General features: G+C 41.4%; 2 long non-coding RNA genes across 2 annotated transcripts in view; one reads left to right on the top strand and one right to left on the bottom strand.

Annotated features, from left to right (window-relative positions):
* LOC116738002 overlaps nt 1-26402 on the bottom strand; it is a 204337-nt gene that overhangs the window by 175061 nt on the left and 2874 nt on the right. The gene's annotated exons all lie outside the window — the stretch shown is intronic.
* LOC115510352 lies at nt 4051-25575 on the top strand. The gene is made up of 3 exons (XR_003967685.1): nt 4051-4063; nt 13494-13497; nt 25512-25575. It is a non-coding gene; the product is annotated as an uncharacterized LOC115510352 (long non-coding RNA).

Raw genomic sequence — 26402 nt, 5'->3', positions numbered from 1 at the left:
GGGTGAAGCAGAGGTAAGAATCAGGGTGGGAAACAGATACTGGGACACAGAAGTGTCCCTCTTCTGTAGGCCCAGAAGAGCCAGGTGGTAATGTTCAAGGCAAACTGACAGTCATAGAGAATTATTAATTCAGGGAGGAGGCTTGCGATAAGACACCAAACTCTTACCCCAGCCAGAAGCTTGTGACATATTCCCCAAAATGTGTCTTCCTAGGGTTTGCAACAAGAAAAGCAAAATGTTGGCTGGCACCATGTATGTAGAAAATGAAGATGGAAATTGCTTACAGGTCTGAAGAGGCAGAGACCAAAGGAGGTTTCCTAGAATAGTGGAAGGTTTCTTCTGTGGCATTCAATCCACTGGACATATCCATACCCTCAGTTCTCTCGACACAGCATATCACCAGGTGCTTCTTAATGTAGGTTCCCTCCAAAGAACACCTGGAGTTGAGAATTTGGGTGCAAATTTGGGAGGTGATATGGGGAAGACCCCTGAAGGAACAGAAACCAATAAAGGGGATATCAATGAGCAGGTGACCTCCGTTGGCACCTGGGGACACAGTAGAATCTGGCTCAGAACCCACCAAAGCACAAGACAGCCAGAGTGTTCATCCATCAATTTCTATCTATCATGAATCACATTCATTGAGGGTGGCTCCTTGAGATGCTAGCTCCCCAGCACTTCCAGACTCTCCTTAGTCACTAGAGGGAGGAAGTCCCCAAAGCTACAGGTGACATCCAAAGTGGGTCAAGGCACCAAAGAAGGGGACAGCCAACACCTGCCACAGAGCCCTGAACATCCACACCCTTCACTCAAAGACTTCTCCCTAGTAAACCATTGCCCTTCTACTCTGACTTGAAAACTTACCAGTGCTTTCCAAGAGTCAGCTGAGTTTATTACCAAAGATGTTAGAGTTCTAATTGTATTGTTTTATGTAAGCAAATTAATTTTACGTAAATTAAGTGTATAGAATCCATGAAATATGAGTGCACAAGAAGAGATGTTTTCATGAAAGATCAGTTGAGTTCTTCAGAATAGTTTGATGCAAGCAAGCCAATAAAAATTTATACAAACTGTTGAATTAGGTGGGGCTGAGAAAACTGAGAAGGGCTCAGGGAGTGATTATAACAATCGAGGAAGATTATTCAATCAGATTGCTTTGCAAGTCACTTCAATTCTCACTTGAATGTAAAGAAACCAAAGTTGAGGATCTTAGGGGATGCATTAAGAGTGTGATTTATGATGAGAGACCACACATCATGCCAATTAAGAGAAAAGGCCTTAGCTTTACATCAAAGATTGGCAAATGAATGTCAACTTATATGTTTTAAGTTAAAATAAAAATGTTTAAGGCCTGTATGAATCATTTTTTATGACCCCATGCTTTCAGTAATTTTTTTCCCAATTAATCAACCAATTGCTAGCCTTGAGAGTGTTGCATGAGAGGTACCTCAGCAGCACTCCCAGCAAAATGCTCTGAGACCACGGCTCTTTACCTCGTACAAAGTCAGCTGCCAAGAGTGTTTTATTTTAAGCATCCCACGAAAATTGAAGTACAAGGAACAAGTGCTTCCTCAGGGGAAGAGAGGGGATTAAGGGTCAAAAAGGTTAAGATTTCACTCTGGGAGCTATTTGGCCCAATCATAAAGAATCACAGGAGAGAAAAGCTAATGAAATGAAGTAAAGATGGGATGGTGAATACCCGGGCTTAGCGGCTTCACCCATATCTCAGTTAGCCTTGCAAAGTTACAAGAGGCACAGCAGGACAGTTTTGAGGATAGAAAAGGGAAGACCCAACAAACAAACTTGTAACTAATTTTCAGAATAAGAAAGGTGCCAAATTCTTAAAGCCACACAATGTAGATGCTGAGACTCTGGAGATTGCCTGGAGTCCCCCCTTCTTCCAATCATTTAACACCAAAATCAATTTGTGTCATGCTTTGGCTACCTGAATGCTTGTCAGTTTAGAGAAATTCATTATGTGGCTCTTCAGGTTGGCAAGATTGAGAATCACTGAGGTTTGCTACAAGGTTTTATAACTCAGAACAAGTACCTGGCTTACCACAGATATGTTCTTATTACCCTGGAAAAGCAACATCAGAATAAACCTAATGGGTTTGTTTTTCATAATGACTCAAATTTTCAGGACACCAAGGTAACCACAGCATGGCCTCTCTTCCTCCTCAGCCCTGGGGAGCTTTCACTGGTAATGGGTCTGCATTCATAGGATGGATGAGATAGGCTTAGGTCTGCTTAAGAGGAAGATTCTGGAGTCCTGGTGTGGTGGGCAGAATAATGGCCTCTCAAAGATGCCCACATTCAAATACCCAGAACCTGTGAATATGTTACGTTACCTGACAAGGGAGAAGTAAGGTTGCAGAGGAATTAAGGTTGTTAATCAATCAACCTTAAACTAAGACTAGCCTGGATTATCTAGGTGGGCCCAATATAATCACAAGGGAGGCAAAAGTGTAAGAGAGTATTTCAGTGTGAGAAAGCCTGGACTAGTCACTCTGGCTTTGAAAATAGAAGGGATGTGAAGAATACATGTGGCCTCTAGAAGCTGGAAAAAAGCAAGGAAACACATTCTCCACTAGAGTCCCTAGAAAGGAACCCAGCCCTGCCAACACACTGGTTTGGGTCCAGTGAGACCCATCTCAGACTTCTGATCCGCAGGCTGTGAGACAATAAATTTGAGTTGGTTTAAAACCACTAAGTTTGTTGTAATTTGGTACAGTAACAATAGGCAATGAATACATCTGGGTACCTGCTGTTTGGTTTCAAAGGAGGTGTAAGGGCTCTGAGTAGGCACACTCCTTGACTCTGTAGACCCCTGTCCTTGGGGGAAAGTGTGGCTAGAAATGAAATAAAGGAGATCCTTCAGAGGGCAAGAGCTTGAATGCTTGGGTCAAAAGGAGGTAGGTGATGGGGCGCCTGGGTGGCGCAGTCGGTTGAGCGTCCGACTTCAGCCAGGTCACGATCTCGCGGTCCGTGAGTTCGAGCCCCGCGTCAGGCTCTGGGCTGATGGCTCGGAGCCTGGAGCCTGTTTCCGATTCTGTGTCTCCCTCTCTCTGCCCCTCCCCCGTTCATGCTCTGTCTCTCTCTGTCCCAAGAATAAATAAACGTTGAAAAAAAAATTAAAAAAAAAAAAAAAAAAAGGAGGTAGGTGCTTCAATGTAACAGGAAAATGATGCAAGCAAAGAAGAAAGCCTTACTGAACAATGACAATGGGGGGACCTGAATTTACCAGGCAACTTGGAGGGATGAGGTAGACCAGTTTACTGGAAGGGGACAAGCCCTCATGCTATATCCCCTTTCAGACTAGTGTTTGGCCTCTGGGTTAGAAATGGCCACATTCTGCTTTGCGTAATGGAAGGAGGGAAGAAGGGGATTCTGAGCAGAAAAATGAGGACAGAACAGAGGGAGTGGAGAAAGAAGGAATTGAGCCAAGGAAATGGTGTGAAGACCACTCCCCACAATCTCCAAAGCCTGGTTAAATTATACTTACTAAATACTTTGTTTGGATAGATTTCTTATGGAAACTGGCCAAGCAATGGAGCTTTGTGCCTGCAACAACACGGGCTACAGTGGATGCCAAAGCAGATCACACAAAGTCTCTCAGGAGCCAGGCTCTCATGCTCTTAGCTTTCAACATTGTCAGCTGCTATTGGTGCAGAACTGAGCCTTTCCCTGAGAAATGTCCTTGCCAAGGTCACATCCCACCCAGGGAACAGCCTGCATGCAATGAACGCTATCCAGAGTATGAAGGCTCAAATGCAATTTGAGACACAGGGCTACCCCAGCTCCAGAGCACCCCTTAGGTCAGATGAATATTCTATGACAATTAAATCATAGCTAAATTCTCCCCGGGGTCCAACCTGCCTCTTTCACCCTCCCACCTGGGATCCCAAGAGAACTTCCCAAAAGAATTCCTACATGGAAATCTCGGAGTCTCAAAATCAGCTTCCTTCAGAAATGGATCTAGATAGGGGTGAAAAAGACAGCAAAATGACCTCTAGGGCCATGGAATTAGAAGAAAATTGGGGAGGGGCACCTGGGTGGCTCAGTCCATTGAGTGTGCAACTCTTGATTTTTGCTCAAGTCATGATCCCAGGGTCATGGGATTGAGCCTCACATCGGGCTCTGCCCTGAGTGTGGAGCCTGCTTAAGATTCTCTCTTTCCCACTACCTCTTGCCCCTACTATCTCTGTCTCTGTCTCTCTCACATAGAAGAAGGAGGAGGAGAAGGAGAAGGAGAAGAAGAAGCAGAAGCAGAAGCAGAAGCAGAAAGTTGGGGGAGAATGGCTCTCCATTAGAGTGAAGTCTGGATTGTAACAGACAGCAGAATTGTAGTAAGTTAGATCCTTAAGGACCAGAACACCTTCCAGCCTCTCACCAGGAGCCACAAATGCCTTGTAAATCCATATGTGGCCTACCCAGGCTGCACAGGAAAGGGCATTAGGGAATTTTCATCCTCAGGTCACCCAATAATTTCCAGGTCCTCTACATTTCTGTGTGCTTGACTAACAAGTTGCCTTTTAGGTTTTAATTAAAAAGCAAAATGTCTAGAAACTGGAAGGCAGGGCAAGATATGATTAAAGAGGCTGAGGAGTGACCACATATCGACAATTTGCCTGTACTGTCTACATTCATTCAGAACATAAAACCTTACACGAATGTCCTAAGAATGGGCCAGGTTGCCTGGATAATCAGTCTAATTTGGCTTGGCATTTGCGAAGAATGAAGAAAAGCCTTAACAATTCAGAACCCTTGACCCATTCATTGCAATAGCAGGAATGGCAGGAATAGCAGGAGTATATACTTGAGAGTAACCATCAGTTTATTTCTGAAGGCATGAGCAAACCATTATTTATAATGCTCAACTTAGGAAATCAGAAATTTCAGTGATCACAGAAAAACATGCACAATTTTTGCAACTTCTGACATATCCATGTGACAGAGTTGTGCCTCCAATAAGAAATCCTGTTTTTAAAGGACTTGAAGTGGTATAAGGAATATGATACTAAGCAAAAACAGGAATAAAATTATTTATACAGTCTGGTCTTTACCACGTAAAAATATATGAATATGCATTATTAAGTTTTGGTTTTTCAGCGGGAGAACTAAAAGCATGCAAATGACTCTTTTTAAAAGGCAGCCTCTTTTTACAATAAATGTTAACATTTTAAAGTAATTTTAAAGGCCAATTTCTTATATCCTTCAATTCCCTGAAAGAACATTGTTCGTATTTTAAATAGTTCAGTTGCAAGATATGAATCAATACATGAAGAACTATTTAACGTTGCTGTTTTGATCCCAATGGTGTCCTAACAGAGGCATCAAGAGTGTAGCTCTTATAATAAACACAAATTGAGACTCTTTAAGTGGTCAAGTCTCACTCTGGAAAATACTGTAGAGTTGGAGACGCGTGATATAGCAGAGCTAGTGACAGAACCATCAGTCTAAGGTTGAGAACAGTGGCTTTCCATGTCTGGTCCCTGCACCAGCAGTGTCCACATTACCTGGGAACATGTTATCTTGTTAAAAATTCAGAATCTCAGGTCCCATCCCAGCTCTACTGAATCAGAAACTCTGGGGCAGGACACAGAAATCTTTTACAAGCCCTCTGGGGGAATATTGTAGAGGCTAATGTTAGAGAATCACTGCTCTACATCAATGATCCTTTCTTGAAATCCATGAACTGGGGGGCATGTGGGGGGAGTGTGTATGTGACCTCATGCCCCTACATTTTCCAAGGGAGTTGATATAAAGCTCTCATTAGATTCTCAGAAGAATTTGTGATCCAGAAAATGAAATATATATATATATATATATATATATATATATATATATATATATATATATATATCACAGGTACAATAATAGCACCAGGAAAAACAAGAACATAACGGTTCTGAGCAATCAGGAACCTCTCTGTCTCAAGGTCCTCAGTGACTTTATGTGGTTAACATGATAGATTTTGATGCCTCACTATAAAGCCCGTGGTGACTGACTGCATTAAAGTCCCTAATTATTGGCCTCCCCACACCCTGCAAATGCATGACCTGTAAAAGAGTGGTCTCTACTTTTTTGGTATGCCCAGCATTTCCCTCCCCTTTCTAGTGAGACCACCTCCCAATGTGGGGGACAGGCCCACCCTCCATTCCGTGTGATACTAAGTAAGGGAGCTGTTCATCACTGCATCCCATCTCCATGGCCACAGGAATGAATACATGGTTTCCAAAAATAGCACCCATCAGTATGGTTAAACTGATTAGCCAAGAAATGTTCATTTGACCCAAAATGGGCCAAAGGAGTCCTTTCCTGGGATTTTATATGCATATACTTAGAGACAAGAAGTGGCCCTTTTCCTCTGAAGTTTCTAAGCTGAATGGACATGAGCCTGTACCTGAGTGTAATGCACCTACACATAGAGGAAACCATATGTGTCAGGAGAATGAACGCACTAAGAATCACAAGAAAGAGAGACAGAGAGAGCTAGCAGATTATTCACATCCTGGGTGAGAAAGAAAGAGAGAGAGAAGGTGGTGGAGAACTTTTTCAAAAATTAATTTTATTTAGTTTACTTTTATTGTAGTGGAGAGTTCTGTGAGTTGGCAAGTGTATGCAGTTCTGTGTGTCCATCACAGTCAGTACATGGAATAGTTCACCACCTAAAAAACTTCCTACGTGTCTGTCTGCAGTCATCACTCCTCCTACATCCTGGCAGCCATGGATGTTCCTTTGGCCCTGTAGTTTGCCCTTTGCAAAACTGTCATATAAATGGAATCATATAGTATGTGGTACTTGGGGTCTCATTTCCTTCACTTAGCACAATTCATTTGAGATTTTTCCATTCAAGTGTCCATACAAATACTGATACTAATCTTATCAGTAGTCAGTTCGTTTCTATTGCTGACTAGTATTCCATTGCATGGATAAACCTTTCCCCATTTGAGAAACATTTGTTTCCAGTTTGGGGCAATTATGAAAAAGCTTCTAAAAATGTCTGCATACATAGGATTTCATCCAGTTTGGGTAAATATTTAGGAGTTGGATTTCTTGTTCATATGGTAAAGATATATTTAACTGCATAAGAAACTGTAAAGCTGTTTTCCAAAATGGCCGTACCATTTTGCATCTCTCCCTGCAGCGCATGAGAATCTCTGTTGGGTCTATCCAGAAGTTCTTAAGGCCAGTCCTTCCCCTTGATTTCCTATGTGAGTGAACTAATAAATTCCTAACTTGAGTTCACTTTCTATCACTTCCAGCCACAAAGTCTTGACTAACATAAGAAGTTTCTAATTAATATGGCCAGCAACCCTTGTATATTTTATTATTCCTCTGAATTCACCCTGTCATTCCCAGAGATACTTATTAGGTATCTACATGAAAAATACCATTCTAGGAATTACAAAAGGATATAATTTTTAACATTAATTTTTTTTTTCCTCAAGGGGTTCTAGAACCTGTTGATATCATCAGCCAGGACAAAGTCTCTCTCAGTGGCTTGGATGGAGAACTCCAGCAACATCATGCCTCCCTTGTCCTAACACCCACAATATGATCTAGCCTACTGTTAGGAGTCTGAGAAGGAAACATAAAACCATACTACAAAGATGCATTATTAATTAATGTTTGCTTACAATGATAGGGACCATTTCCATGGCTATATCAGAAGTTGTTTTATCATATATTATGTGGGAATGTTCTTTGTTATGTCATATATTATGTGAGAATATTCTTTGGGAACACCAGAGATTTTCAGGGAAAGATATTTTTGCCTAGACAATTCCCATCAGCTCAATGAGGTTGAGTATCATCTTACAAGAAACAGTTTCCCAGTAAATACTCAGAGGTCATGCCATAAATAAGACCCCTTTGCCCTTAGGGAAAAGTGGGCAAAAGATAAGTCTATCTGAGACCTTGAGCCAGGGAATTTGTTACTAGCAGAACCAAGAGAATAACAGTTTAACAAATTTTCATTCATATCACATCTTGATACAAAGCTCCTAGATAATGCATTGAGGAGTAGCTGTGCCCTTTCTTAGGAAGTAAAATGTCCAGTTACTTCTAAATCTCTCCTGCATCTTCAGCAAACACAGGGTGGGGGAAATGGACTACATTTTCTTCCCCCTTCTTTCATTCCCAAGAACAGCCTGTAGAACTTTTATGTGGGGCTACTAGTAGGTTCTGTCAAAAATATGGCATGAAAAAGTGACATATCAGATAAAGGGTTAGCATCCAAAATCTGTAAAGAACTTATCAAACTCAACATCCAAAAAACAAATAATTCAGTGAAGAAATGAGCAAAAGACATGAATAGACACTTTTCCAAAGAAGACATCAGATGGCTAATGGACACATGAAAAGATGCTCAACATCATTCATCATCAGGGAAACACAAATTTGAATGACAATGAGATACCACTTCACACCTGTCAGAATGGCTAAAATTAACAACTCAGGCAACAACAGATGTTGGCAAGGATGCAGAGAGAATCTCTTTTGCACTGCTGGGGGGCATGCAAGCTGGTGCAGCCACTCTGGAAAACAGTGGGGAGTTTCCTCAAAAAGTTAAAAATAGAAATACCCTATGACCTAGCAACTGAACTATTAGGTATTTATCCAAGGAATACAGCTGTGCTGTTTTGAATGGGCACATGCACCCCAAAGTTTGTACCAATGTTATCGACAATAGTCAAAGTATTGAAAGAGCCCAAATGTCCATCGACAGATGAATGGATAAAGAAGATGTGGTATATGTATATACAATGGAGTATTACCCAGCAATCAAAAAGAATAAAATCTTGCCATTTGCAACAATGTGGATGGAACTAGAAGGTATTATGCTAAGAAAAATAAGTTAGTCAGAGAAAGACAAATATCATATGACTTCACTCATATGAGGAATTTAAGAAACAAAACAGATGAACATAAGGGAAGGGAGGCAAAAAGAATATAAAAACAGGGAGGGTGAAAAAACATAAGAGACTCTTAAACACAGAGAACAAACTGAGGGTTGCTGGAGGGGCTGTCTGTCAGTGGGGTGATGGGCTAAATGGGTAAGGGGCATTAGGGAGGACACTTGTTGGCATGAGCACTGGGTGTTATATGTAGGGGATGAATCACTGGAATCTACTCCTGAAAACATTATTGCACTATATGCTAACTTGGATGTAAATTAAAAATAAATAAATTAATTAATTAATTAATTTTAAAAATATGTCATAAAAGATCTCCACCACATACAGTCCTCTTTCAATGTCTGTCCAGATTTGAGATTAGTTGGGAACACTTTTTTTCTTATACTATACATGAACTACATCGCTGAACTATTTCCCTGCTACTAAAAATGAAAACTGTTAAGTGTGAGTGCTTTACCTACTGTCCAAATAGGAACAGAGGGTTGGACTAAACCATTGCTCAATGTCCAGTTCAGTGACATTAATCTCTGTAAATGAAGACAAAGCGGAAATAACCAAGAGTGTTCAGTCTGCCCCAGTTAGAATGTAACAGAGAATTGTTCATTTCACACAAATCTATGAAATGGTGAATAACACAGGTTAAATCAGAAAGACTTTCTGAGAATACTAACGAGTGATCCTAACTTTGGGAGAATAAAAAGAAGGCATTGAGGAGTGTGTGTGTGTGTATGTGTGTCCTGGTATTTCCTACACATTAAATGAATCCGATGAGGACAGCAGGAAAGAATTTATAGCACAAACAGCAAAAACTGATCGGACTAGGAGTATCTACCATGCAAAGGCTACGAAGGAAACAAAGATTAAAACAAAGGTTTTACTCTGGTAGAGCAATAGCGAGATTAGGCTGAGATGAGAAATTTCATCATTAGGCTGAGATGGAAAATTAAAGTTGGTAGACTTAGGGGGTTGGAAAACAAAAACAAGACCAGAGCACAAACACCAACGTGTGACACTTCCTTGCACCTCAGAGGTCACACAAAGAACTGTGTTTAAGCCCAGAGGCAGGACAGGCAATTGTCCCACACCCAGGCAATTACTCCATTTTGATCTTGTGGCTGGTGATTGCCTAATGAATCCTTACAGATGCAGTGTCTCTCCCCAACCAGAATAAAGATACTCACCTGCTTTAGTAGATATTTTAACATGCAAGACCTCTATATTCCTCAGATTTAGCAATGTTTCAGTCAAAGATATAACCAAAGTGTAAAAACTACAGCTGTGACCATATGCCCAGCATCATATTAGGCAATAAAAGGGGATAAAATATAGGTAGTATATAGTGCCTAATCTCAATGAATGTATAGCTCATTACAGTCAAGCTAAGAAAAAAACTTGTGGCTGGGTGGTATTTGAAAATATTAGCTTACAGTTTTCTCTCATTTTATGTCCTGCTTTCTCCCATTCAAGCATGTATTCATCTGAAGATATTAAGAGTTGAATATAATTACTTGGAGATCCTCATTTATGGTTTTCTCCAATTTATGTTTCCCCTCCATTCTTCATTCAAGCACTCCCAGAGTAAGATGGAGAAGGAGGGGAGGCCAGTCCAAGGACATGTTATCAAGTTGTATATCTCTATCCTGCTAGGGACCTCATGAGACACAGAAACACCTCTGACTGCCCTCAGAAACAGGGAACAGGGAGTGTTTATCCACCAGCTTCATAGGTTAGTGTGTGTGTGTGTGTGTGTGTGTGAGTATGCGCATGTGTGTCTGCATTTGGTGGGGGGGCACTGTTTTAGGTGAGAAATATAAAAATATTGTTTGAAAGACATCTTGGCTTTTGTTTCCAAAGACCTAAATCTAATGAGGGGGAGGGTGTTGGAAGTAATAAACCGAGTGACCTCAAGAGGCAGGGAGCCTTCCTTTCCTGATGAGGCAAATGAAAGATACTCTGTAAGATCTGGAGAGTAGAGAGGTGAGTGGGTGAGCAAGCATTTGGGAGCTGAAATCTTGATTAGAGTTGGGTGGGGATTTCCTATCAGGTTATCAGGGTGAGTAGAGGGGATTCAGATGTTTCTCCAACAACACTGAAGCAAGAGCTCCAAAAATGTTTGGTTTTGGAAGAGATAAGGAGAAGTATGGAGCTACCCTTGTGGTAGGGTCCCCTCCCTAAGGAGAGAAAAAAAGAGAGAAAAGAAACTTCAAGGTAACTTGGCTATGCACCTATGTGACAACATCCCTCATGACCTTGTAAACTGAGACTAGTTAATCAGACTACATGTTTGTGTGTGTTACCATAAATGGGAGACAAAGAAATAGAAAATGTATTAAAAAAAAACTGCCACAGGACATTCGGGGCTCAGCTCTTCAGGTACAAACCCAAATGAGTGGAGTTGGCAGGAATAAGTTTGCTTCCAGGAAAGAAAAGCCTCAGTGTCATGACTCTGTGTGAGAACCCTGCTACAGTCTAACATTTACTCCACCTTCTGGCCCTGAGGTCCAACTTTGGCTTGATGGGTGCTGTAACACAGCCTCTTACCACCTTCTTACCTTCTGTCTCCCTCTTTCCCAGACCCCACTCCTGTTCCTTGGGATCACTTTCCACAATAAATTCCCTGCACTCAAGCCCTTCCCTTGGGCTCTATCTAGAGAAGAGGGCAGGGAAACCCAAGCCAAGACAACAGAAGAGGTGAGTATGGCTTGAGAAGCTTTCAGACCCATTTTGAAGACGTTGGTCCCCATTTAAACTGCATCACTGCAAATCACTCTTTGCTCCTATTCCAATTGGTTTTGTAAGACTCTATTAATACTGGAAAGTCCCCTCCTGGATGTCACACTCAACTAGCTGCTCTCACTTTCAATCCTTCTGGAACCTCTTTACAATATTTGACAGTGATGACTTGATAAATCCTTTAAGCTCAGGTCTTCTTAGCTCCCCAGAGTACTGCACTGACCATGTTCTTTCCCTTCCTTTCCAAGCATTCCTCCTCTGGCTCTCTTTCCTGCTCCCATTAGCCTCAAGAACAGGCTCTTGAACCTAATCTGTCTCTATCTCCATCCAGTTCAGTGTCTTGAAACTCACCACTATGTTTTTTCATAGTGGGTTTCAAATTTGGATTTCTCTGAGATTTCTCCTGAATTCCAACCCCATACTTTGAATTCTGTTCAGGATGTTACATACAAGCTCAGTATATCCATAACTAAATCAAACATTCCCTCCAAACTGGAAATGCAAACATTTAAAGCAACAACAGAAAAGAATGAATATGAGGAAAACAAGAAAGAAATAAATCGCACATCTGGAGGTCTCATCTTAGGGAAGGATGAGAAGATAAAATACAAAGAAATAGAAAGAATCAAAAGTAGAATATTCCAGCCTGGTAAACCAGAAGAATGGTGACATTTTGGGAGCAGGCTGGGGGGAGTTGAAAGAAAAGCAATTTTAGGATGAAAAGAAAGATGAGGAGTTCTGTGTTGATCATATTAGGTGTCTGTCCTGACTTTTCTCCCTGCTATGTTGCATACATATCAGAAGACCTGGGATCCTTTTCCATTTTTCTCACTGATCTTGGTCACATGCTATGTCACCTCTTTGATTTCTACTTTCTTTAGTTTCATGGGGACTTCTTGAGGAAAATGTCACCAACTTCCAACAGGGTATTTCTTTTAATTTTCTCCTGAAGCCAAACTTGCTACTTTATAAACAAAACAAAACAAAATTATAATACATGCATAGAATCAAAAATAAAAACAATAAGAATTAAAACATACAATGTATAGGGGCGCCTGGGTGGCGCAGTCGGTTAAGCGTCCGACTTCAGCCAGGTCACGATCTCGCGGTCCGGGAGTTCGAGCCCCGCGTCAGGCTCTGGGCTGATGGCTCGGAGCCTGGAGCCTGTTTCCGGTTCTGTGTCTCCCTCTCTCTCTGCCCCTCCCCTGTTCATGCTCTGTCTCTCTCTGTCCCAAAAATAAATAAACGTTGAAAAAAAAAAAAAAATTAAAAAAACAAAACAAAAAAAAAAAAAACATACAATGTATAAACATCACCACCAAAACTCCCACTTGGAATCCTACAGCTATCAAATCTTCTAAAACCATTCCTTACTTTCCAGAAATGACTTAAATGGTTTACTTCATATTACTTTAATACTTGAGATGCACCAGGAAAATACCACTCAACCAAACAACAAAAGGCCTGTGACTGGAAGCAGGTCTACAAATTCATGTGAAGAGAACCAACGCATAGAGCATCTATTTTATTTTATTTTTAAATCCTTCAAGCCCTTCACTCTGTTTTTGAGGTCTGAAAGCAGCCACCTTCCTAATAGCCTGTTTTACTTGTCACCCACCTTTGTGCCATTAGAAACCTGTTAATTGCTGTCTTGGTAACAAAGGAAAACAACAGCATTGTGCTACTAATAAAAGACTGTGTGAATTGCTTCCCCTCCAAAAGGCAATGATTTTAATTGACTTTATTTTCTTCCAAAAAGAAACAGAGATGCACAATCATGGTGAGGTCTGCCCTCGTTAATGGAGATGCACCGCTAATTTAAGATTAAAACTGAAGGCTGGTGAATATCCATCTTTCAGCTCCCAGAGCCTGCAATACACAGAATCTGGTGCGTGAGCTTCTCTTACTCCCCTCCCCACTCAGCTTCCTCCTCCCGGGACCGAATAAAGGCCCTGGGAGAAGGTAAAAAGCTACATGTTATTCTGTAGCTTTATCCTGCCTGCACTTTGGAAAACAGAATTGCAGGCTCTGAACCAACAGGCAATAAGTCACTCAGCCCATTTTCTGAGAATTATGGCTGTGCCGTTACTGTTTGCTTCCCAGTAACTATAATCACGGACAGTAACAAATATGCAGAGACATTTTCTTGTCTGCACCTCAGAAAGCTACCCCTTCATGAACATCTCTTCTTTAGCTATTTTCTAATCCAATTTTTTCATGTCAGAGCTGGGAATTTGTGTGACAGGGTTTCTAGTGCATTTCCATAAGGCTACAATTAGCCACACTCATGCTGATTCTAGGCAGCTTCTAGTTACAGCTTCACAGGTTAAGTCTGTGATGATTAGCTGGATCCTCAGATCTGGGAGTGGCCATATTCATAAGAGCCCCAGATTCTAAAAGAAAGCCAGGGGACAAGTATTAATGGCAGGTGTTAGATAGATGCCTGTTCGGACCTGTTGGCAGAATTAGGTGATAAAAATTTCATGTACTCAACAAATACTGTGTACCAACTCTGTTTATGGAGCACCTACTATGCTATGTAGGGGGAATGTAGCTATGAACACCATGCCTAATATTCTTGCTCTCCTGGAAAGTGCATATTTGGCAGGGAGTGACAATTTAATTATGCAATTAAATTCATGCATTCACAGAGAAAATTTAGATAATTGTCCTATGAAAAAAATCCAAGAGGTTTGTGACAAACAGTGATTCTGGGGAGAGGAGGCCCAGGAAGGACCTCTTGGAGGAGATGACGTTCAAGATGATGTGGTCATTTTAAAATGTGTCCCCCTAATTCTTGGTACTCCTTCCATCGAGAAGTGGAGTCCATCCATGTCCCTATCCCTTTCCCTTGAATCCAGGCTCTCTGCTGGACAAACAGAATAAAGCAGAGGGAACACGATGCCAATTCCCCAGCCCTGGTCTTAAGGAACTGGCAGCTTCTACTTCTGTGTCTGAGGGGGCATGCTTACTCTTGGAACTGGGCCACCATTCTGTGAAAAAGCCTAATCAGCACACAGTGAATGTTCTACCACATAGAGGTCAGCCCCACATTGCAGTCTCCTGCCACGTATCACTTCCAAAACCAGAGATGACGTCTATCATTGATCTATAGCCCCTTTCTAACCCAAAATGCCACTTAGCATGACAGTGTAGAAATGTAGCTACTGAGATGTAATTCTAACCTCCCAGGCCATTTGCTATATATGTGGTATCTATAAGTCAAAATATTTATGATCCATATACATGCCTTATTCTTTGCATAGGAAAAGGACACCATAAGACTGCCACCACTGGGATGTAAACTTTAAATGGTAGACAAGTGACAGGTCAACATAAGACATAACTTGGGGTCAGACGAGCACTTGACCAGCCTTTGAATATATGGCACTTCGTTGGCTTCTATACACTTTCCCTACATACATCTGTGCTTTGGCCCCCAGATAAGACAAAGGGAAGTCAAAGCCAGATGCCTCTTCTTGGAATGTCAGCGGTTGAATGCTTCATCAGTATTTTAAATGGTGACTCGAGATTCTTTTTCATTTATTCTAGGAGGAGCTGATTAAGTCATTTTATTTCGTGAGCAATGAAGGGTTTAGAGTTGATTTTTCTCCTGGCAACAGTTAATTCTGGTAAAACAACATCATGAAAATATTGATGGAGAACAGCAATATTAATCCATCAGATGTTATTTATTAGCAATGTGTTATGTAACAAATACAAGCCATAAATTTAAGGAAATTCAATGTCATTAATCATTCACCATTTATAAGGAAGGCCCACAGAACTTCATCTGAGCATTCTCTTCTCCCAATCTGCTTATTACAAGCTCAACTGTGGCTGCCTTTTCTATCCTGGGACAAATCTCCTTTCCTTCTTTACTTCCGAGTCACTAATCTCCCTTTCTAATTCTGTGAAAAGTAACTATTCTCTCTATCTGTTGTTATGGTTTACCAGCCTAAAGCAAGTTCTGTCTTCCTTTTTGCTGAGAGTAACCTGAATTTTTGTTTTCAGGTAGTAATGTGCCAAACCCCCAGAGGACAAACCTGGTTTGGTCTAAGCGAATCAAAGAACCCATTCTGCTTCATCTATAATTTGTCTAGAAGTAGATGATGTAACAAGTTTTAGTTAATATGACAGATGGAGCATTCTGCTAGGGCATGTGGGTAAGACTTTTCATACTGAATAGGAGATATTAGGAGAAGAAAACCTGCTTGATGCCTCCTTGCTTCTCACTCAGGGCACTGTCATGGGACAATGTGATATTTAGAGCTGAGGCAGCCATCCTGTGAATATGAGGACAGACATCTCTGTTCTGAAGAAGGAAATGGCCTGAGTCTTTGATGCTGTCCAAGTTGCTCAACCAACCCTGAGACTGCCTGACAACAAGATTCTTATTAAGTAAACAATAGTCTCTTCATGAGTTTAATTCATATTTATCCAGGTATTTAGCCTAATGAGTCGGTGTTTAGCAAACTGAGAAAAGAGCAGGACCATTCCTATCACTTATGAGACAAGCGCAGGATAGTAACAATGGCCCATATGCCCAAGTACTTAAAAATAGTAAGTTAAGCTACAAACTGCTACTACATAAAGTATGTTCTGTCCTTATACCTTGGAAAATATTACACCATCATAATATGAAAACCCAAACTGTAATTATGAGTATTTAGACTCCTTTGGAGCATCATGTTGGGACATAGTGGTGCAAAGTGGTGCAACTCCAGTCCCAGACCCATGGGTCAGCCCTCTTCCTTTCTCATTCTCTAGCCCTATCCTACCTGTAAGGTGTCTTGAGAGAACATCTTTGGACACTTGCTTGCAAGTTTAATTTTCATCCACATTCTCCCACACTTCAAACAGCCATCTTGGCCATACCTTGGGCCTGACAGTATGTGCACTTTTGGAAGAGTGGACCTCAGGAAGAGGCACATGGAAGCCCTGAAAGCAAATTTTCATGGCCCTTTGGAAAGAAATTTTAGGGCTCTAGGTACCTGAAGAGTAATCTAGACAAAAGGCTTGGTTGGTTACTCTCTGGATCACAGTAGGCATGGGCCCTTCCAAAGTACAGGGCTTAGAGCAAGGGTCCCTCCTGACTGGGTTTAAGTCTATTAATAGATGATGTTAACCCAAACATGACAGGAGGATGGGCTGAAATGCAAAGACCCAACCAATATGTTTGTCCCAGGAATACCAAAAATAACTTCCATTTTTTTTAACTTTATTTGTAAGATCAAAACTTCAGCAATTTTCAGCAAATAAAAAAAGTAGTTGTTTTTAGATGTAAACACAGACATGGGTTTATCATGAAGCTAATGAACCTTAAGCTCCAAGACTCCTCACTGCAAAGGTTCTGAGAAAGAAGGCTTGGCAATATGCTCACACGATAGATGCTGATGTCGCCATCTTGTGAACAAGAGGGCAGACATCACCATATACTGAAGGTAGCAGAATGTTTTACTTGTAAAATGTGTAAAGGTAAAATTTTTGAAATTCTTAACTTTAAAAGGAATGTCTGGTGTGATGAAAAATTTCTGGAAATAGATAGTGTATAAAGTTCTCCAGAGAAACAGAACCAATAGGATATATATAGATATATATAAGAGAAGATTTATTATAGGAATTGGCTCACACAGTCATGAAGGCCAAGTCCCACAATCTGCTGTCTACAAGCTGGAGAACCAGGAAAGCTGGTGGTATAATTCAGTTCAAGTCCGAAGGGGCCCAAGAGCCAGGCAGCCACTGGTGGAAGTCCAGAGTCTGAAGGCTCGAGAACCAGGAGCTCTGATGTCTGAAGGCAGCAGAAGATGGATGTCCCAGCTCGATAAGAAAGAATTTCCCCTTCCTTTGCCTTTTTGTTCCATTCAGACCCAAAAGAATTGGATAACGCCCACCCACATTGGTGACAGCAGATCTCAGTCTACCAAATCAAAGGCTAATCTCTTCCAGAAACACTCTCACAGACACACCTAGAAATAATGCTGTACCACCTGTCTGGGCATCCCTCAGCCCAGTCTAGCTGACACAGAAAATGAACCATCACAGGTAGCCATGGTTACTCAATATTGTGAATGTTTTCAATGCCAATGAATTGTACATTTAAATGGCTAAAATAGTAAATTTTATCTTATGTATATTTTACTGCAATAACAAGGACCCTCCACATTTATCACATGTAGGCCTCACAAGATTGACTTCTTCCTATTTGCCAATCACTCAGTCCTTCTATCACACATTCTTTGAGCACTTAGGAAGCACAAAGCATCATGAGCGTTTAAGGAAACAGCATCTTGAAGGCACTGCCATCCTCCTGCCCCTTGCTTCTTCCCTGAAGAATATCCTGTGGGTGGGAATTTCCTCAGTCTTTTTAGTTTGTTAGACATGGTGCTTGACCTCAAAGAGCTTTGGCTCCATGTCAAAGGCCAACCTGTGCAAGAATAAATCTCACACAAAGCCAAAGTAGAAATTTCACAACATAATGTGTGTAAGGCACTCAGCATGGGCCTGACAGGTATCAGACACCATCCGTGTAACTTCACCCTGTGATTCACAGCATTACCTATGCCTCTCCCAGCTCCTGGAGGGTATTATGACAAAATCTAAGAGAGCACGGACTAATGCATTTTAAAATATCTTAAGTATTTTGCCAATTTTATGCTCAGTGTTTGGGGAAAACCAAAGAAGAAAAATATCATTGCCTGTTTCTTAAAAGTGCTGGACTCTAAGGAACACAGACAGGAAGGATTCAGTCTAAATCTGCTTGAGGTTGGCCTTCACCAGAGGCTTCCTTGATGGAAGGTACAGGTATTTGCAGGTGAGCCTGGGAAGCACTTTTAAGGAAGAGAGGGTGAGAATAGCAAGGGGAGGGGACCGAAGCAGAGTGAGTGGATAAGCAGGTCACCACTGTGGGTAACAGGGGCTCAGCTCCACTGGGGACCTCTGGGACAGAGTGTAGAATACCTCACGGTAGCCCTGCCTAGGGGAGAAGCTGTGCATTGATCTTCCAGTTCCCCTCCACTGTTGGCCAAAGGCAGCTTCTGGAGGTGTTAACTTCTTAGCACATCCAACCTGCCTGCTTCATGGGCCAGAGAAGGCGCTTAGGTGGAGTGGTGCAGGTGTCTGCTGACTGACATGACCTGTACACAGTGCATGCTAAAATGGCAAGGACTGAGGGGATCTGGGAGGGGTCCTGCCAGTGTCTGCCTGTACCACCAACATGGATAACTTTGAGTACAATACAAAAAAAAAAAAATCCTCTGTATTATTTTCCTATGGCTGACCTAACAAAATACCACATACCAGATGGCTTTTACAAAAACAAACTCTCTCACAGTTCTGGAGTCATCAATGTGTCACAAAAATCCAAGTGTCAGCAGGGCCATGCTCCCTCTATGCCTCTGGGTAGAATCCTTCCCTGACACATCTTAACTTTTGGTGTGGACTTCAATCCTTGACATCCTTTGGCTTACAGATGTACCTCCCCAGTCTCTGCCACTGTCCTCACATGGGCTCCTCCCTATATGTCTCTGTCTTCACCTGGCATTTTCCTGTTTATGAGGACAGCAGTCATATTGAAGTAAGAGCCCACTCTAGTGACATCATTATAACTTTCTTATATCTGCAAAGACCCTAGTTCCAAATAAGGTCACATGCACAAGTACTGGAGGTTTAAAATGTCAATGTCAAAATATCATTTTAGGGGACACAATTCATCCCACAACGACTCCTCTGGCTTCAATTTTTTTTTGAAAAGTGGGGATAATAATTTATATTTTATAGGTTTGTTTTCAGTGAGGGGAAAAAAACAACCTGAATCGCATCAAACATCACTGAGCAATCTGTGAGGATCACACAAAGCCTGCCCTGTGGTAAATCCAAGGAACTTTGGATTAAAGGAAATAGGATTGTCCAGTAATAGTTCAATATTGAAACAAACAAGGAGTCAGAGCAGAAATATATAAAATCATTTTTAAAAAGGCATAATGGGTGACCTAACTGAAGTATCCACCTGTCTAAAGAATGTTTTGATTGGAAGTGGGTTTATTCAGTCCCGGAAATAAGAATAACAGAGTCAGAGAGCAAAGACATGCCTGTTCCTATCCTGGCAAACAGCAGGAAAGAGGATGCCCTGGAACTTTCCCTGCATGCCAAAGGTCATCACTACTGGAGCCCTTGAACCCCAGAACCTTGTCCCTAATTTCTGGGCCTGGCTTTTGCTCACCTGTGCATCTGCTGAATCTGACTGGATTTCCCATGCCACCTGCCATCTTAGGGAGGTGTCCCTGTGCCACATCTCTCACCATTTTTTATTTTTCTGATTTTATGCCTCAGACCTAGCAACTTGCTTCTGCACTCCTGAGAAATGCATCCTTTCCCTCTGGTGCTTAGGACATGGTAACTTTGGCCAGGTACCCTGGAGAGGACAATAGCCAGGCCCTCTCAGCTCAATGTGCCTCTTAATTGCCTTCAAAAGCACCTGTCTTTCTTGTTGGTGTCTATCCTGGTGTCTCCCTCTCATGAGCACTTGAATAACCCAGGAACCTTTTTAAAAATGCAAATCCCCGCGGTCCGTGAGTTCGAGCCCCGCGTCGGGCACTGGGCTGATGGCTCAGAGCCTGGAGCCTGTTTCCGACTCTGTGTCTCCCTCTCTCTCTGCCCCTCCCCCGTTCATGCTCTGTCTCTCTCTGTCCCAAAAATAAATAAACGTTGAAAAAAAAATTAAAAAAAAAATGCAAATCCTGGGGGACCTGGGTGGCTCAGTCAGTTAAGCATCCTACTTTGGCTCAGGCCATTAATTTGCGGTTCGTGAGTTCAAGCCCTGCATTGGGCTCTGTACTGACAGCTCAGAGCCTGGAGCCTGCTTCAGATTCTGTGTCTCCCTCTCTCTGCCCCTCCCCAACTCATGCTCTGTCTCTCTGTCTCCCAGAAATAAATAAAAACATTAAAAAAAAAAAACACAAATCTTGACTCAACACCTCTGGGATGGATTCTGAAAGCCTGTGATTCTAACAAATTCACTGGTGCTGCTGATGCTGCTGGTGTGGGGTCTACACCTTGAGGTGTGGTCCAGGGACTGGACCTGGGCCCAGCAGCCTGGGCATTGATAGGGGCTTGCTAGAAATGCAGTCCCTCATATCCAAGACCTACTGAATCAGAATACAGTGTTTTAACAAGCCCTCCTAGCTCTCATACTCATGAGAATACTGGTCTAAAGCTTGTGCTAGCATGTGTACACTTGGTACAGCTTCATTTCCCCCTTGTCTGCCATGAAAGATGGAGGGAAGGAAGGCAGGTATATGATAAATCATTCTAGCATCAGTGAACACAAAGAACAGGAACGTTTGAGGGACCCCGGAAATTCTCTGTGATCATATCAGATGAGTGAGCTTATGCATGCCAGAGGGAAGGGAAGGAGGAGAGGGCCAAAACCTAGAGCCATCCAAACCCAAGACTATGCTCCTTGGTCCCAGAGGACACAGAGAACAATCTGAGATAAACAAAGGGACCCATGATTAGGGGAACCAGGAACCTTCACTCATCACAGCAGTAAATACTTATCTTGAGGATTTATACAACATGCAGGAAAGCTTCTCTCCCTCTCTCCTTTTATTGACTTTCCTGTGATTCCAAAAGCAATACTTTATAGTCACAGAGTATTTAGAAAGTATAGACAGACACAAAGAAAATAAAAGTTACCCACAATCCTACTTACTGGATATGCCATTTTATCCATTTGATATTTTGGTGTATATTCTGTATCCTGTCTAGATAGGGACATACACACACTGCTATGTTTGTGACACATCTTTTATAAATATCAATATACATATATACCCATATTTATACATGCTTATATAAAATATAAATATGCATAGATATTTATCATATATATTACAGATGCATATATACTGATACCATATATGACATGCATATATGCAATGTATACATATATATATTTAATGTTTATTTATTTTTGAGAGAGAGAGAGAGAGAGAGAGTGCGAGCAGGGGATGGGCAGAGAGAGAGGGAGACACAGAATCTGATGCAGGCTCCAGGCTCTGAGCTGTCAGCACAGAGGCTGACACGGGACTTGAACTCACGAACTGTAAGCTCATGACCCGAGCTGAAGCTAGACTCTTAACTGACTGCCCATATACGTATATTTTTAAAACCTTTCAGAACACAAATGTACATATATGCACATATTACACACACATAAAAATATGTTTATATTATAGATAAATGATATTTTTATATAAAAATATGAATATATACATAGAAGTACAAATATATACTATTAAGATATAAATACACAGAATATACAAATATATAATATAAGTATAACCAAATTTTATATAAATATAAGCATATATGCACAATTGTGTCACCTACTTTTTTACATTTGGCACTATATTGTACTTCACCCATTTATACAGGACATTTATGGGGTGCAAATTTTAAATTCTCCAAGTGTCCACTAATCACTCCCCTTTCCAGCCCCCACCCCGAGCTAGAAGCAATACAACTTTGCGGATTACGTGAAGACTCAGCAGAAAGTGAAGAGGTAAAAATCAGCTCCTCCTTCCCATTAGAACCAGTGAACCAGGTAATTACATTGGGAGAGCCAGCTCTAATCCCCAGGCACCAGGTCACCACCTCTCACATTGATGCCCTTCACACCCCAGCCCACATGACAGAACCAAGTCAGGGGACAGAGCCACCCAGCCAGCCTCTCTCACACTTTTCTGTACATTTCAGGCAGCCGCCTCAACTCTCCAGTGTTACATGGAGTCTAAAAATTAGAAGTGAACTGAAATCAATTGGTTTTTGAGATTTCTGTGTGTCAGGGGACAATTTCATATCATCTCTGGAGCTAACAAGGGATCCACTGTAGTGTCTTAAACACGGTTAGAAATCATGGTCATAAAACCATGCACAGCCAGTCTCAGAGGGTTGTCCCAGATCTACCACAAAACCTAAAGCCCTCTTCTTTCCTTTGTCTTTATCAAGAAGTCTATTCCAGTGGAGTCCAAAAATTTTTAACTAAAATGATGCAAGCTTTAATTTAAATCCTTTAAAAATAAATGATTTCACAGAGCTCATTTCCATGTTTATTCTATTGATTCAATTTAAAACAAATTGTAACATGGAGCTCATAATAAGCCCAAACTATCCAGGGATCATTTTCATTTTTGGAATAATAAGTCTTACTTTTTTTTTCTCTGCTGCTGCAATTATGATAGAATAGAAAATTAGATTTTAATTAATCAGCAAGTGTTCCTCTCCTCCAATCACTGGGACTTTTGAGGCTGCAAGCTACAGTGTAGAGAAGTCACATGGCTCCAAAAATAGCTGGAAAAAACAAATGGGTCCTTGCCCTGGTGCTTTTCTCAGAAGTTGTAGATAGTCCAAAGCTGTTTCTCAAACAAGGGTGGAAACCCCATGGGGGGTGGACCGGGGCACTTGAGCAGGAATGCTCTTGCTAAGGATGGAAACTAGATGCAGCACCCATAGTCCCACCTATGGTCTCCAAGGGGCAAGTTAGCTGCTTCTCTTGTGGGAGGAGCTTGAGCCATCAGACTTCTTACCCAGAGACACCTGCTTCTTTCTGTCACCGGGAGCCAAGTTGGTATGCGGTAGGAACACAACCATAAATGCCCTTATACACTTCTCTGCTCTCTCTTCCCAGCCGCCCAGAGATCTCTTCTGTCTCAGGTACTGGCATTATAAGCCTTATTAATTATAGATCAATCTCTAATTTGAAGGTATGAGCCAAGACTGTAGGGTGTCTCATTAACATAAGATTAAAAGCTGACTCAGAGACTAGTTATTTTGTTAAAACAACAACAACAACAACAACAACAACAACAAAAACAGGCTGTATTTAGGTTTGAGCAAAGCAGTTTCTCAGCAATGAGCACATCTGTAAAGGATTATTGTAAGATACACATGCCATTTTTGAGTCTTTCGGTTGACTCTACCTTTGTTTAATTTTTTATTGCTGATGGTTAAATGTGCATATGTGTGCTTCTATACAGACACACGTATCAGGATGCAGCAGGTGAGAGCAATTTATGAACAGATCAAAGGAACTTCTATAGGAAGGTGTTGACTGAGAGTCCTTGTGTGAGCCAGAAAGATAGTCAAGTTCAAACATACTCATGAAATGCTAAATGAGCTTCATTTATTAATGATTACTGATATAAGCTAAACAGAGACTATCCAACAAATGAGTATCTTCAGTTGCTTGGACTATAGTTCATCAAGGAGACAACGTAAGGTATCTGCTAGCAGCTACCAAATGTTGGTCTGGAGATGTCTGGAGATCTCTGGCAACTTTTCACTTATCTTCATCAAAATGAAGAATAACGATGTTTTCAAAAGCTAGAGTTAGTCAATTAAATTTTTCTACCTTTTTTGGGTAGGTTAAAATGCCCTTTATTATTCACCATGATGATGGTGCTAAATGGCAGCTTTGTAGTTTTCTTATGTTCCTGGGTTTTTTTTGTTTTGTCTTGTTTTGTTTTATGTTCTTAAGAGAATAAAGTCTGATAAGCTTAGGCCACTTGTTAATTTTTTTTAATTACACAGATGGTTTCTTATCAATTAGGAGTGGTTTTGGCTATAAGTAACAGAAAATTCAATTCTCTGTGGCTTAAACAATCGACTATTGTCCCACATAACGCAGCCTTTGAAGGTAGAGGTTTTTAGCACTGGTTCTGTGTTTCTAACTGGCTACTTTGCCATCTTTATTTTGTCAGCCCATGGCCTTTTTGTATGTATGCTTGTGGTCTCAACAAGGCTGCTTCATTTCCAGGCATCCTATCTGTGTTCCAGGCCAGACAAGGGAAAATTCAGTGCCATTAGAGTAGAGCAGTAACTTCCAGAATTGTCCCATACCCCTTGCAGACTTCTGCTTAGGTCCCAATGGCTAGAATTTTGTCAGAATATCACATGCTCACTCCTAGCCGTAGACTAGTCTGACAAAGTGAACTCACCTTTTCTTAGATTCTGTATTGAATAAAGCCATGGGAAAAATGGGTCCTGAATGAGTATTTGGTTGGCCAACAATAGTGTCTACCATATGAGTGATACCAAGATCTGACCCATGTCACAGTATTTTGCAAGCCCTTAGTTTAATGTTTGTCAAAATGTGGTCCCTGAATAAGCAGCATAAGCATCAAGGGGGCATTTGTTAAGAAACACAAGTTCTGGGACACTACCCTAAACAAGTGAATCATAAATTGGAGGTTGGGCCCAATACTGAGGTGATTTGATGCACTTTCAAGTTCAATAACCACTAGCTTGGCTGTTGAGAGAATCATTTCCTGGCAATGATTCTTAATTGGAAGAATGAAAGCATGCCTTCTAGAAAAACATCAAAATAATCACCTGGAGGTAAGAAGTGTTTCAAACTACCCATGGCCCTTTTGTCCAGATTTTGTTGAGCTCTCAACCACCAATTCTCAAACCTAAGCTTTAAAGTCACCCTGCTGGTCCCAGCCCTCAAATCTCTAATTTGAGTCTTGGGTGGGGCCTCCAAATTTGCTTTCCTAATAATTACCAGGTGAAGCTGATCCTGCTGGTCCCAATGGTACCACTCAAGTGTAGCCAGCAAACCAATAGCCTTGGCATCACCTGTGAGCTTGTTAGAGAAGCAGACTGTTCTGGCCCCACCCCAGGACAACCAAATCAGTCTCTATAATAGGGCACAGCAATCTGTATTTAACAAGCTCTCAAGGTAACTCTGATGCACCATGAAGTTTGAGAACCCCTATCCTAGACTAGTACTTTCTCAAATCTCCTTATACACTTGTTAAAAATTCAGATTCTAGGGACACTTGGTTGGCTTAGTAGAGCATGAGACTCTTGATCTCAAGGTCATGATTTTGAGCTCCACATTAGGTACAGAGAATCCTTAAAAAATAAAAATCTTTTTGAGGCACCTGGGTGGCTCAGTTGGTTGAGACTCCGACTTCAGCTCAGGTCATGATCTCACAGTTCATGAGTTTGAGCCCCGCGTCGGGCTCTGTGCTGACAGCTCAGAGCCTGGAGCCTGCTTCGGATTCTGTGTCACTCTCTCTCTCTGACCCTCCCCCATTCATGCTCTGTCTCTGTCTCAAAAATAAATAAACATTTAAAAAAACATTTTTTAATAAAAAAAATAAAATCTTATAGAAAATTTTTTTAACATTTATTTGAGAGACAGAGAGAGGCAGAGCATGAGCAGGGGAGGGGGAGAGAGAGAGATACAGAATCTGAAGCAGGCTCCAGGCTCTGAGCTGTTTGTTAGCACAGAGCCCGACATGGGGCTTGAACTCACGAACTACAAGACCATGACCTGAGCTGAAGTCGGATGCTCAACCGACTGAGCCACCCAGGTGCCCCTAAAAAATAAAATCTTTTTTTAAAAAAAATTCAGATTCTTATTTAATTGGCCTGTTAGTCTGCTAGGACTGTCATACAAGTACCACAGACTGAACGACTCGGACAACAGAAATTTATTTTCTCACTGTTACAGAAGCTAAAAGTCCAAGATCAAGGTGTATGAGGCCTCTCTCCTTGGCTTATGGATGTCATATCCCTCTATTTTCACATGGCCTTTCCTCTATGCACACACACGTGTCCAAATTTCCTCTTCCCATAAGGACGCCAGTCATGTTGGATTAGGGCCCGCCCTAAAAATCTCATTTTAACTTCATTACCTCTTTAAATTCCTTATTTTCAAATATGGTTACATTCCTG

Source organism: Lynx canadensis, chromosome A3, assembly GCF_007474595.2.
Source record: "Lynx canadensis isolate LIC74 chromosome A3, mLynCan4.pri.v2, whole genome shotgun sequence".
Classification (NCBI taxonomy): domain Eukaryota; kingdom Metazoa; phylum Chordata; class Mammalia; order Carnivora; family Felidae; genus Lynx; species Lynx canadensis.
The sequence above is the reverse complement of the archived record's forward strand: the minus strand, read 5'-3'. Positions and strand labels throughout refer to the sequence as shown.